This window comes from Saccopteryx bilineata, chromosome 8, assembly GCF_036850765.1.
Source record: "Saccopteryx bilineata isolate mSacBil1 chromosome 8, mSacBil1_pri_phased_curated, whole genome shotgun sequence".
Taxonomy (NCBI): domain Eukaryota; kingdom Metazoa; phylum Chordata; class Mammalia; order Chiroptera; family Emballonuridae; genus Saccopteryx; species Saccopteryx bilineata.
In genome coordinates, this window is record NC_089497.1 from 28234343 (window position 1) to 28249291 (window position 14949).

General features: G+C 38.5%; 1 non-coding gene across 1 annotated transcript; it reads left to right on the forward strand.

The window, feature by feature from the left end:
• Window positions 1–225: 225 nt before the first annotated feature.
• On the forward strand, window positions 226–301 carry TRNAV-AAC (transfer RNA valine (anticodon AAC)). The gene has a single exon. It is a non-coding gene; the product is annotated as a tRNA-Val (tRNA).
• Window positions 302–14949: the final 14648 nt, after the last annotated feature.

The following is a 14949-nucleotide window of genomic DNA, read 5'->3' on the forward strand; positions in this document are numbered from 1 at the left end:
AGACAAAGATGCCCACTCCCTCCACTCTCATTCAAAATAGTACTGGAAGTATCAGCCAGAGCAAACAGGCAAGAAAAATCAATAAAAGGCATCCATATTGGAAAAGAAGAAGTAAAGTTATCACTTTTTGTAGGTAGCATGGTCCTGTATATAGAAAACCCCAGAGATTCCACTGAAAAACTATTAGAAATAATAAACAACAAAGTCTTACAAAAAATTGAAGAAGCCCTGGCCGGTTGGCTCAGCGGTAGAGCGTCGGCCTAACGTGCGGAGGACCCGGGTTCGATTCCCGGCCAGGGCACACAGGAGAAGCGCCCATTTGCTTCTCCACCCCTCCGCCACGCTTTCCTCTCTGTCTCTCTCTTCCCCTCCCGCAGCCAAGGCTCCATTGGAGCAGAGATGGCCCGGGCACTGGGGATGGCTCTGTGGCCTCTGCCTCAGGCGCTAGAGTGGCTCTGGTCGCAATATGGCGACGCCCAGGATGGGCAGAGCATCGCCGCCTGGTGGGCAGAGCGTCGCCCCTGGTGGGCGTGCTGGGTGGATCCCGGTCGGGCGCATGCGGGAGTCTGTCTGACTGTCTCTCCCCGTTTCCAGCTTCAGAAAAATGAAAAAATGAAAGAAAAAAAAATTGAAGAAGAAACAATACTTCCAAACACATTTTATGAGGCCAACATAATCATACCGAAACTGAGCAAGAACAGCACACACACAAAAAAACTACAGACCAATATCTCTAATGAATACAGATGCTAAAATACTGAACAAAATACTAGCAAATCAAATACAACAACATATTAAAAAAATACATCATGATCAAGTGGGATTCATCCTAGAATCTCAAGGATGGTTCAACATACGTAAAATGGTTAACGTAATACACCATATCAACAAAACAAAGAACAAAAACCACATAATCTTATCAATAGATGCAGAAAAGGCATTCGATAAAATACAACACAATTTTATGTTTAAGACACTCAACAAAATGGGTATAGAAGGAAAATATCTCAACATGATAAAGGCCATATATGATAAACTATCAGCTAACATCATATTAAATGGCACAAAACTGAAGGCTTTCCCCCTTAAATCAGAAACAAGACAGGGTTGTCCACTCTCTCCACTCCTATTTAATGTGGTGCTAGAGGTTCTAGCCAGAGCAATCAGACAAGACAAAGAAATAAAAGGTATCCATATCAGAAAAGAAGAAGTAAAGGTATCACTTTTTGCAGATGATATGATCCTATACATCGAAAACCTCAAAGAATCTACAAAAAGACTACTAGAAACAATAAGCCAATACTGTAAGGTCGAAGGATACAAAATTAACATACAAAAGTCCATAACCTTTCTATATGCCAACAATGAAACATTTAAGAACAAACTCAAAAAAATAATCCCCTTCACGATAGCAACAAAAAAAATAAAATACCTAAGAATAAACATAACAAAGAATGTAAAGGACATATATAATGAAAACTACAAACCATTGTTAAGGGAAATTAAAAAAGATACAATGAGATGAAAGAATATTCCTTGCTCTTGGATAGGAAGAATAAATATAATCAAGATGGCCAAATTACCCAAAGCAATATACAAATTTAATGCAATTCCCATCAAAATTCCAATGACATTTTTTAGAGAAATGGAACAAAAAATTATCAGATTTATATGGAACTATAAAAAAAACCAAATAGCCAAAGCAATCCTAAAGAAAAGAACGAAGCTGGGGGCATTACAATACCTGACTTCAAACTATGTTATACAACCACGACAATCAAAATAGCATGGTATTGGCAGAAAAATAGACATTCAGACCAATGGAACAGAATAGAAAGTCCAGAAATAAAACCACATATATATGGTCAAATAATTTTTGATAAAGGGGCCAAGAACACACAATGGAGAAAAGAAAGCCTCTTCAACAAATGGTGCTGGGAAAACTGGAAAGCCACATGCAAAAGAATGAAACTGGACTACAGTTTGTCCCCTTGTACTAAAATTAACTCAAAATGGATCAAAGACCTAAATATAAGACCTGAAACAATAAAGTACATAGAAGAAGACATAGGTTCTAAATTCATGGACCTTGGTTTTAAAGAGCATTTTATGAATTTGACTCCAAAGGCAAGGGAAGTGAAGGCAAAAATAAATGGGACTACATCAGACTAAGAAGTTTCTGCTCAGCGAGAGAAACTGACAACAAAATAAACAGACAGCCAACTAAATGGGAAATGATATTTTCAAACAACAGCTCAGATAAGGGCCTAATATCCAAAATATACAAAGAACTCATAAAACTCAACAACAAACAATCAATCCAATAAAAAAATGGGAAAAGGACATGAACAGACACTTCTCCCAGGAAGAAATACAAATGGCCAACAGATATATGAAAAGATGCTCATCTTCATTAGTTATTAGAGAAATGCAAATCAAAACTGCAATGAGATACCACCTCACACCTATTAGATTAACTATTATTAACAAGACAGGTAATAGCAAACGTTGGAGAGGCTGTGGAGAAAAAGGAACCCTCATTCACTGTTAGTGGGAATGTAAAGTAGTACAACTATTATGGAAGAAAGTATGGTGGTTCCTCAAAAAACTGAAAATAGTCCTGACCTGTGGTGGCGCAGTGGATAAAGCGTTGACCTGGAAATGCTGAGGTCGCCGGTTCGAAACCCTGGGCTTGCCTGGTCAAGGCACATATGGGAGTTGATGCTTCCAGCTCCTCCCCCCTTCTCTCTCTGTCTCTCTCTCCTCTCTAAAAATGAATTTAAAAAAATAATTTAAAAAATAAATAAATAAAAAATAAAAATTAAAAAAAACTGAAAATAGAACTACCTTATGACCCAGCAATCCCTCTACTGGGTATATACCCAAAAAACTGAGAAACATTGATACATAAAGACACATGCAGCCCCATGTTCATTGCAGCATTGTTCACCATGGCCAAGACATGGAAACAACCAAAAAGCCCTTCAATAGAAGACTGGATAAAGAAGATGTGGCACATATACACTATGGAATACTACTCAGCCATAAGAAATGATGACATCGGATCATTTATATCAAAATGATGGAATCTTGATAACATTATACGGAGTAAAATAAGGAAATCAGAAAAAAACAAGAACTACATGATTCCATCATTGGTGGGACATAAAAACGAGACTAAGAGACATGGACAAGAGTGTAGTGGTTACCGGGGGTGGGGGGGAGGGGGACGCGGGAGGGAAAGAGGGAGAGGGGAAGGGGGAGGGGGAGGGGTACAAAGAAAACTAGATAGAAGGTGATGGAGGACAATCTGACTTTGGGTGATGGGTATGCAACATAATTGAATGACAAGATAACAACATGTTTTCTTTGAATATATGTACCCTGATTTATTGATGTCACCCCATTAACATTAATAAAAATTTATTTATAAAAAAAGAAATAATAAACAAATACAGTAAAGTCACAGAATACAAAATTAATATACAGAAGTCTACTGCTTTCCTGTATGCCAACAATGAAACTTCAGAAAATGAATTGAAAAAAAAATTTCTTTTATAGTTGCTACAAAAAAACAAAATATGTAGCAATAAACTTAACAAAAGATGGGAAGGACCTAAAAACTGAAAATTACAAAGCATTATTGAAAGAAACTGAAAAAGATACAATGAAATGGAAAAATATTCCATGTTCATGGATTGGAAGAATCAACATAGTTAAAATAGCCATATTAACCAAAGCAATATACAAATTTAATGCAATCCTCATAAAAGAGAGGGAAGAGAGAGAGAGAGAGAGAGAGAAGGGGGAGGAGCTGGAAGCATCAACTCCCATATGTGCCTTGATCAGGAAAGCCCAGGGTTTTGAACTGGCAACCTCAGCGTTTCCAGGTTGACGCTTTAAATCCACTGTGCCACCACAGGTCAGGCCCAATGTCCTTTTTTAAAGAAATAAAACAAAAAATCATCAGATTTATATGGAAGTATAAAAGACCCCAAATAGCCAAAGCAACCCTGAAGCTGGAGGTATCACACCACCTAACTTCAAATTATACTGTAGAACCACAATAATTGAAACAACATGCTATTGACAGAAGAAGAAACATACTAGAATCAAGAGCCCAGAAATAAAACCACATGTATATGGGCAAACAATCTTTGACAAAGAAAAAGCCTCTTCAATAAATAGTGCTGAGAAAATTGGAGAGCCACATCAAAACATTCTCTTTTGTATGATTCCATGTATACAAATTTCTAGAAAATTCAAATTAATCTATAGTGTCAGGAAATAGATCAATGATTTTCTGGGCAGGGTAAGAGAGTTATAGGATGAAGTAAGAGGAAGGGCTTATTTAGGAGTATAAGTATATACATGTTTCAAAATTTATCAAATATGTTCAATTTTATGTTATGTATATTTAACTACAAATAAAAAAATTATCAAAGTATACACTTTATTTTTTATTTTTTTATTTTTTGTATTTTTCTGAAGCTGGAAACGGGGAGGCAGTCAGACAGACTCCCGCATGCGCCCGACCTGGATCCACCCGGCACGCCCACCAGGGGGGGATGCTCTGCCCATCCGGGGCGTCGCTCTGTCGCTACCAGAGCCACTCTAGCGCCTGGGGCAGAGGCCAAGGAGCCATCCCCAGCGCCCGGGCCATCTTTTGCTCCAATGGAGCCTCGGCTGCGGGAGGGGAAGAGAGAGACAGAGAGTAAGGAGAGGGGGAGGGGTGGAGAAGCAGATGGGCGCAGATGGGCGCTTCTCCTATGTGCCCTGGCCGGGAATCGAACCCGGGACTCCTGCACGCCAGGCCGACGCTCTACCACTGAGCCAACCAGCCAGGGCCTCAAAGTATACACTTTAAATATGAGCAGTTTATCTGTAAATTATACCTTAATAAAGCTGTTTTAGATGCTGTTTGATATAAAATAATGCTATAAAACATCATTATGCAAAAATATTTTACCCCACAAATCGTATTTCTTAAGAATGCATTCCTTTAATGACATTTACTAAGTCAAATAGTAATAATAGTTTCAATGTTCTTGAGACACAGAATACTTTCAAGAAAGGTTAAATAAAACCGTACTTTTAACATCACCTCTTATCACCCCCCCCCAAACATTTGCGAATTTGAGTTTTAAATAGCCTCTTATTTTGTTTACATTTTTATTACTATCAATGTCATGTTTTAAACAAAAAATTGAAAAACTTATCTTTGAATATATGTATCCTGATTTATTGATGTCACCCCATTAAAAAAAATAAAATTATTAATAAAAAAAAAGAAGAAAGAAAAACTAGAGAGGTTAAAGACATTCAGGGTAATGGGCTGTGGAACTCAGGATCTGTGGGAAATAGTAGATAGCTCAGAACATCACCTGAGAAAGTGCCCTGGGATCAGAGAAGTAGAGAAAGGCATGAGTTCTCTCTTCCAGAAACTGTAAAGACATCATTCAGGAGAAGAACCCATGCCATAATGAACTCCAGGGAAAGAAAGGGACTAGGTTCTATGTGAATGGAGCTCTTAAATAGGGAGATTGCAGCTCAGGGTGTGAAAGGACCTTTTTTTGTTGCGAGCAGAAGGGACGGCAGGATAACAACAGCATCAACTATGAGAGCTTCCACACAATGAAATAGGCTGACTTCCAGCTCTGGCAGTCATCAAGAGAAGGCTGTCAGACCCATTACAGAGGGAGTGTCTGTCTCAAGCAGAAATTTGGATGAGACAGTCTTGGATCAGATTTTTTTCCCCAGTTTTATTGAGAGGTAATTGTCATGCATTATTGTATAAGTTTCAGGTGTTCAGAATAAAGGTTTCATTCAAATATTTTATAAAATGATTACCACAATAACTTTAGTTAACATCCATCATCTCATATAGACTCAATAAAAAGAAATGAAAAAAAAGAGAGAAAATGTTTTTTCTCCTTGTAATAAAAACTCAAAACTTACTCTCTTAAGTTTTTATACATATCATACATGCATGTTAACCATAGTCATGTGCAAATCCCTAGTATTTATCAGATAATTTTTTAAAGAAAATAATATTTCTTTTTTTGTCATTCTTTTTTGGATTATTAATTTTTAAAATTTATTGTGTTGAAATGGATTCTAGTGTCCCAGTCCAGGACTTTTGTTTGTTGGGAGTTTTTTGATAACTGTTTCAATTTCATTTGTCCAACTTTTTGGCATATTTCTGTGGTGTCAGTTGTTACTTCTCCACTTTCATTTCTAATTTTACTTTGGTCTTCTCTCTCTCTCTCTCTCTCTTTTATTTTTTTAATTTTTTTATGAGTCTGGTTAAAGGTTTGTCAATCTTGTTTACCTTTTCAAAGAACCAGCTCTTGGCTTCATTGATCTTTTGTATTTTTTTATCCTCTATATCATTTATTTCCGCTCTGATCTTTATTATTTCCTTCCTTCTACTTTCTCTGGGCTTTATTTGTTGCTCTTTTTCTAGTTCCTTTAGGTGCAAGGTTAGGTTATTTGAGCTTTTTCTTGCTTCCTAAGGTAAGCCTGCAATGCTAAGAACTTCCCTCTAAGGACTGCTTTTGCCGTGTCCCATAGACTTGGGGTTGTTATATGTTCATTTTCATTTGTTTCAAGGAATTTTTTTATTTCTTCATTGATCTCATTGTTCACCCATTTGTTATTTAATAGCATGCTATTTAGCCTCCAAGTGTTTGAATGTTTTTAGTTTTTCTATTGTAGTTGCTTTCTAGTTTCATGCCATTCTAATCAGAGAAGATGCTTTATATGATTTCAATCTTAAATTTATTGAGACTTGTTTTGTGCCCTAACACATAGTCTATCCTAGAAAATGTACCATGAGCACTTGAAAAGAATGTATATTCTGCTGCTTTGGGGTAAAATGTTCTGAAAGTATCAAATAAATCCAGTCAATCTAGTGTATCATTTAAGGTTGCTGTTTCTTTGCTAATTTTCTATTGAAGGATCTATCCATTGATGTTAGTGGGATATTAAAATCTCTTACTATTATAGTATTACTGTTGATCTCACCCTTTATATCCATCAAAGTCTGCTTTATATATTTAGGTGCTCCTATATTAGGTGCATAAGTATTTACAATGGTTATAACCTCTTGTTGGATTGCTCCCTTTATCATTATGTAATAACCTTCCTTTTCCCTTACTGTAGCCTTTGTTTTAAAGGCTATTTTGTCAGATATAAATATTGCTATCTCAGCTTTTTTTTTTTCATTTCCATTTGCATGAAATTCTTTTTTCCATCCTTTCACTTTCAGTCTATGTGTATCTTTTGTTCTGAGGTGGATCTCTTATAGACAGCATATGTATGGGTCCTATTTTCTTATCCATGCAGCTACCCTATGTCTCTTGATTGGAGCATGTAATCCATTTTTATTTAAGGTTATTATTGATAGGTCCTCTTATCCATGCAGCTACCTTATGTAATGTGATTGGAGCATGTAATACATTTACATTTAAGTATATTATTGATATATACTTATTTATTGCCATTTTATTCTTTAAAACCACAATCCTCTTTCTCTCAATTTCTTTTTTCCTTTGCTCTTTTTATAGCAGGCTCCGTAACATTTTTTGCTGTACTAGTTTGATTGTAATGAATTCCTTGAGTCATTTTTGTCTGGGAAACTCTTTACTTCTTCAATTTTAAATGATAGCCTTCCTGGATAAAGCAGTCTTGGTTGTAAGTTCTTGTTTTTGCATCACTTTGAATATTTCTTGCCAATTCTGTCCGGCCTCAAGTGTTTCTGTTGAGAAGTCATATGCCATCCTTATGGGGGCTCCTCTATAGGTAATTGACTATTTTTCTGTTGCAGCTTTTTGTATTCTTTCTTTGTCTCTTAACTTTGGTATTTTAATTAAAATGTGTCTTAAGGTTCATTTTTAATGGGACTCTGATCTTGTGTAATTTTTTCCATCATTAGTTTAGGAAAATTTTTAGCTATGACTTCTTCAAACAATTCTCTATCTCTTATTTGTTCTCTTCTCCTTCAGGAACCCCATGATGCAGTTGTTGTTTTTCTTCATGTTGTCACAGAGGTCTCTTAGAGTGTCCTGTCTTATTGAGCTTTTTTTCCTTTAGCTGCTCTCCTTCTGTGCTTGTGTTTATCTTGTCCTCTAAATTACTGACTCGATCCTCTGCTTCATCCAGCTTGCTGTTGATTCTTTCTAGTGCAGTCTTCATTTCTGATATTGTATTTGTCATTTCTGATTGGTTCTTTTTTATGATTTTAATGTCCTTTTTGATGCTTACTATCTCTTTATTTAGATGCCCATTATGTCCATCCATTGTATTTTTTTAATAAATAAATTTTTATTTAAATGGGGTGACATCAATAAATCAGGGTACATATATTCAAAGAAAACATTTCCAGATTATTTTGTCATTTAGTTCTGTTGCATACCCATCACCCAAAAAGAGATCGTCCTCCGTCACCCTCTATCCAGTTTTCTTTGTACCCCTCCCCCTCCTTCCATCCCTCCCCCCACCCCCCGTAACCACCACACTCCTGTCCATGTCTCTTAGTCTCACTTTTATGTCCCACCAATGTATGGAATCCTGCAGTTCTTGTTTTTTTCTGATTTGCTTATTTCACTCCGCATAATGTTATCAAGATTCCACCAATCTGCTGTAAGTGATCCAATGTCATCATTTCTTCTAGCTGACTAGTATACCATGGTGTATATGTGCCCCATCTTCTTTATCCAGCCTTCTATTTTTTTTTACAGTGATTAAAAGCCTTTAAGCAAACTCTTGGCCCATACAGCAAGAATCCATAAAAGAGTAGTGTCCTTAACATGTTCACCAAGTCCAAGTTGGCCCCATCACCATGTCAAATCCCTGAAAAATGCAACCCAACCACAGTTCAGTCTGTTAGGATCTGTCACAGGGAGCAGGAGTCCAGGAAAAGTCCACATCCAGGAAAAGTCCGCATGGCACTGGAATTGTTGTCACCATTCTATACTTTGCAGCTCATGTCCAAGTCCCAGTGATTGCTGCTTCTAGCTGGTAATGATTCAGGTAGACTGGAGAAGCCATTTGCAGCATGTGTGGATATGGAGCTTCTGTTCTCCTCTGCCTGGAGAGATGAGACCAGGTAGCTTTTCCCTGGAGCTCTGCGACTGTGGCATGGTAAAGAGAACCTTGGGATACACTAAGCTGGGTGGCAAAGGTAGATTCATAATAGAAGTTGGCAAAAGGGGGAAAGAGAGCTCTAAATTAGGAGTAGGTCCCAGCCTGAAATATGAGTGGGGCATTGAGATAGGAGGGATAAAGGAAACACTATATATTAAGCAAAGCATCAGAACATAGGACTATCAACACCCACAACAGAGATCTTTGAGGGAAGAATAAAAAACCTGACTATTCAGGCCAAACATAGTTAAGTGGCCCTTGTGCAAATGAGATCAGTTTACCTGCTTCTTGGAAGAAATACCCTGGGCTCGTCCACAGTGTCGTAGATGTCCATCCATTGTTGCTCTAAGATCCTTGAGCATCCTAATAATAATTATTGTAAACTATGCATCTGGTATTTTGGTTACTTCCATTTCATTTTGTTCTTTTTCTGGGGATTTCTCTTGTTGATTTATTTTGGGTCATATTTCTTTGCCCATTGTATTGGGTTGCTCTGCTCTGACTTTAAAATGTGTTGTGGTATCTTTTTGAGGAAGATGAGCTCAGTGGTACTGACCTCCAGGCCACCTGAGTTCCTTGCTCAAGGAATGTTTCTTGAGGGTAGTTTTTATCCTCCTGTTGTATGTGAGTATTGAATGTAGTTGGTCCTTTCATAGGTGAAGTTATCCCTTCAGGCTGGCTGGCTCTAAGGGTCAACCTTGATCATATGTACTAGACACTGTGCAGTGTTTGTCCTGTTGGGCATATTTATTCCCCACAGTGTCTGGTGCCTGCTGAACCTCTCCTTTGGGTGTTCTGCTTGTGTAGCTAGCTGAGTCTAGCATTGGTGCTATCAGGTGATCTTTAATAGTCCTGTAATTTGTTTCTCTCATTTCCCTTCCTTAACATGTTTTTTGTTTGTTTGTTTCTTATTTGCTCCTGCACTTTCTGGAAATGGTGACTTGTCATTATCTTACTATATTTGCAAATTCAGGGGTAAAAAATAAAGCTACTTGTTTATAAGAACATAATGAGTAGTCTTTAAACATATTAACTAATCACAGATGGTAGGTGTATTTCAGAGATGAGAAAAGAGATTCCTGGGAAAGTATTTGGTTGTCTCGTTAATCATGTTAAAATAGTTCATGGCCAGTATCACATTATTACTTCCCCTTAATTAATGGGTAAACTGTGCCCTTCCCAAATGAAAAATCTAAACAAATAAATACAATAGTTATTATAAAGTTTCCATTTGTTTGCATTTATCCCTCCACCAAAACACTTCAAGGCAATTTACACAATAACAATGAAAACATGAGCTGTGAAGAAAGGCATATTGTGCACAGAATGTTGAGGTAAGGAGATTTTGAAACAATGTCCTCATTTAAAGTTTGAAAACCAGCTAGATGGGTGTTTGATGTCATGCTTAAAGATTTTTATTAAATTCTGTAAATACCAATGAGCCTGCAGAGGCCTTCTAGCTATACAATGTTGTTGTTTTTAACAAGTTATCTCTGAGCCAGTGATGTGAGTTCCTGAACAGCAGGGGTTTTATCCCCTTTGCTCACATTTGTTCCAGGTGTTAGGTATCCAACATGAGTCAACGTTTGTATAAACTGTGAAAGGATCACCATGGTAAGTCTTCCATCACCACACAGTTAAAAAATATTTCTTTCCACCTGACCAGGCAGTGGCGCAGTGGATAGAGCATCGATCTGGGATGCGGAGGACCCAGGTTCGAGACCCTGAGGTCGCCAGCTTGAGCCTAGGCTCATCTGGCTTAAGCAAAAAGTTCACCAGCTTGGACCCAAGGTCAATGGCTCAAGCAAGGGGTTACTCGGTCTGCTGAAGGCCCATGGTCAAGGCACATATAAGAAGGTGGTCAATGAACAACTAAGGTGTTGCAACGAAAAACTCATGATTGATGCTTCTCATCATCTCCGTTCCTGTCTGTCTGTCCCTATCTATCCCTCTCTCTGACTCTCTTTCTGTCCCTGGAAAAATATATATATATATATATATATATTTCTTTCCTGTGATGAGAACTTCTAAGATTTATTCTCCTAGCAACTTTAAAATATGCAATATAGCATATTAATTATAGTTACCATGCTGTCTGTACATTACATCCCCAGGACTTATTTTATAACTGAAAGTTTGTACCTTTTGACCCTCTTCACCTATTCCACCCCCTGGCTCCTGTCTTTGGCAACCAACAATCTGTTCCCCATATCTATGAGCTTTTTTTTTTTAAAGATACCACATATACATGAGATCAGACAGTATTTGTCTTTTTCTATCTGACTCATTTATTTATCATAACGCCCTCAAGTTTTATCCATGTTGTTGCAAAAGACAAGATTTCATTCCTCTTTATGGTTGAATAATATTCCTTTGTGTATATATACCATATCTTTTTATCTATTCATCCATTGATGGACACTTTGGCTATTGTAAATAATGTTGCAGTGAACATGTTTTCAAGTTAGTGTTTAATTTTCTTTAGAGAAATACCCAGAAGTATTACTGGGTCATATCATTGCTCTATTTTTAATTTTTTAAGGAATCTCCATACTGTTTCCACAGTGGTTACACCAATTTACATTTCCCCTAACTGTGCACAGGGGTTCCCATTCACTATTTTTTCCCCCTCACAACTCCATACATATAGAAAGAGAAGAACTGTGTTCAGCCATTTAATATGATCCTGGCTTCAATTAATCCTGGCTTCAAACTACAGCAGGAATTAGCCAAAACAGAATTATATCCAAGGTTAGAATAGGATGTTTAAAAATTCCAAAGACAGAAAAAATCAGAATTTATAATTCCTCCCTTCACCAGTTTAAAATTTTCCATGGTGTAAATGTAAATCATCTAAGCAGTATTTTAAGCACTCTTTCTCTTTTTGTGTACCATGGAAATAACCAATTAATCATCTTCCCTCATGAATACTTTTAACTATATTAATAAGTCATAAAAAATAACCCAGCATTTAATCTAACATCAAAGAGTTTTGATAGGAAATGCTGCAGTTCTCTCCAATTTAAAAAAACCTTAATTTAATTTATTAGGATGACACTTATTTACCATTATACAGATTTCGGGGGCCCAATTCTACAACACATCTCTGTACACAGCATTGTGTTCACTCCCCACTCCTCTCCTAAGTCAAGTCTTTGTCCATCACCATTTATGCCCCCTATACCTTCCTTCATTTCACCCCCTCTCCTGGCAATCACCACACTGCTGTCCGTATCCATAACTGAGGGGGAGGTGTCCTTTTTTGCTCTATCTCTCACCCAGCCCCCAGCCCCCACAGCTGTAAGCCTGCTCTCTATGTATTATTCATTATGTTACGTCAGAGAAAGACAAGTACCATATGATTTCACTCAAATGTGGAATCGAATGAAAAAAATAAACTCATGAGCAAAATAGAGTCAGATTCATACATACATAGAATTTTCTCCTTTCTGTTTGAAAGTCATGGTAATGATTTTATCATTGGCCAAACACTGGGGCTTCTTCCTGGGTGTCCAGCGTTACCTGTGCAAATGTCAGCTCAAGTCTGCCCTCTAGAGTAGAAAAACCAGAGTGCCTTAACCTTATCGGTGAACTGTGTATTACGTTCATAATTCTGACACTGAGCTTTTCCCAAGGACTGTCACTTTGTGTTTTATATGCTTCTGCACTATTTGAAAGTGTGTCAGATATTGTTTTTATAAGTTAAAAATGTTCCATTTTAAGAGGAAAATATTAACTACATTTTTTTCCCCAAACTGTATATATTGAATCCCAGCTATTAAATTCTGGGAATGAAAACACAATTAAGATGTGGCCACAGTCTAGATGGGAAGACAGATATGTAAGAAAATCATTACATTGCATAATAAGAACTATTTAATTGTACTATAGAACACGAGAGAATATGAAATGAGAGAGGCATTTTTATTTGGAGATGGAAGGAAAGCAGGAAGGATGAAAAAAAGGAAGGACAGAATGAGGCACAATGAACTTTAAAATGCTGTAATTAGGCCCAGTAACCCCAAATGACACCAGGAATTAATTAAATTCCAATACTTTGTAATCTCAGGAGAACTTAAAAAGTAAAATGCAAGTAATACAAAAGGTGGTCTGAGCATTAGTCAGGATATATATAGATCAGTGCTGCCCAATAGAAATATGAGACATAGAGCCCTGGCCGGTTGGCTCAGTGGTAGAGCATCGGCGTGGCGTGCAGAAGTCCCAGGTTCGATTCCCAGCCAGGGCACACAGGGGACGCGCCCATCTTCTTCTCCACCCCTCCCCCTCTCCTTCCTCTCTGTCTCTCTCTTCCCCTCCGGCAGCCAAAGCTCCATTGGAGCAAAGATGGCCCGGGTGCTGGGGATGGCTCCTTGGCCTCTGCCCCAGGCGCTAGAGTGGCTCTGGTCGCAACACAGCAATGCCCCGGAGGGGAAGAGTGTTGCCCCCTGGTGGGCGTGCCGGGTGGATCCCGGTTGGGCGCAAGCGGGAGTCTGTCTGACTGTCTCTCCCTGTTTCCAGCTTCAGAAAAATACAAAAACAAACAAACAAACAAAAGAAATATGAGACATAGATGTAATATTTTCTAGCAGCTACATTAAAAATGGGAGGGGGCAAGAGAAATTAATTTTTTTTTTGTATTTTTCTGAAGTTGGAAATGGGGAGAGACAGTCAGACAGACTCCCGCATGCGCCCAACCGGGATCCACCCGGCACGCCCACCAGGGGGTGACGCTCTGCCCCTCCGGGGCGTAGCTCTGTTGCAACCAAAGCCACTCTAGCGCATGGGGCAGAGGCCAAGGAGCCATCCCCAGCACCGGGGCCATCTTTGCTCCAATGGAGCCTTGGCTGTGGGAGGGGAAGAGAGAGACAGAGAGGAAGGAGGGGGGGTGGAGAAGCAGATGGGCGCTTCTACTGTGTGCCCTGGCCGGGAATCGAACCCGGGACTTCTGCACGCCAGGCCGACGCTCTACCACTGAATCAACTGGCCAGGGCTGGGAGGGGACAAGAGAAATTAATTTTAATACTCTATTTCATTTTGTTAAATATATCCAAAATATTGTAATTTTGTTGGAATCAAGGCAAGGTATAAAAGAGTAATGGCAATGAAAATGAAGAGAATTGGGTAGAACCAAGTGATATTTTGAAGCAAAAGAGGCATAAGTTGGTGATTACTTGAACGGAGAATAAGAAGAGTACATGATGGTTTCAAAGTAAAGCAGTCCTTTGCTCAACAACTGGTAAGTTGTACTACTATTCCCTGAGATAAGGAAGACAGGAGGTGAGAAAATGGGGGGCAGACAAAGCAAGAAGTAATAATTTGCTTTTAAAAGAGAGTTTGAGATGCCAGTGAAACCTGCAACTACTTCTGTGTTGAAGCCAGTTTTGTGTGTGTGGCTGCGGCGCTCAGAGCAGAGGTCTGCAGCACAGGGATTGATTTGGGGAGCATCGACACACAGGGCACTGACGGTGTGAATGTGTGAGATTGTCCAGAGAGAATAAAGACAGGAGGGAAAGTGACTATCCAGAGAAAAATCATTATTTAAGAGATAAGAATCCCTCACCAAAGGCCAACCCAAAGTGATTAGAGAGATGAAAGAAAATGCAGAATATGGGTCAGGACAGGCAAGAGGGGGAGGTTGGCCAGCAATGTCAGATGCTGCCAGAAAATCAAGTGAAGAAAGTCAAGTGTTGTTTCCCTAAAATTAATTTGACAGAAAAGAAGTTATAGGTGACTTTGATGTCAACAGCTTCTATAGAGTATAAGGATAGGAGTCACATTAATGCTGGCTGAAAGTCAAAGGGG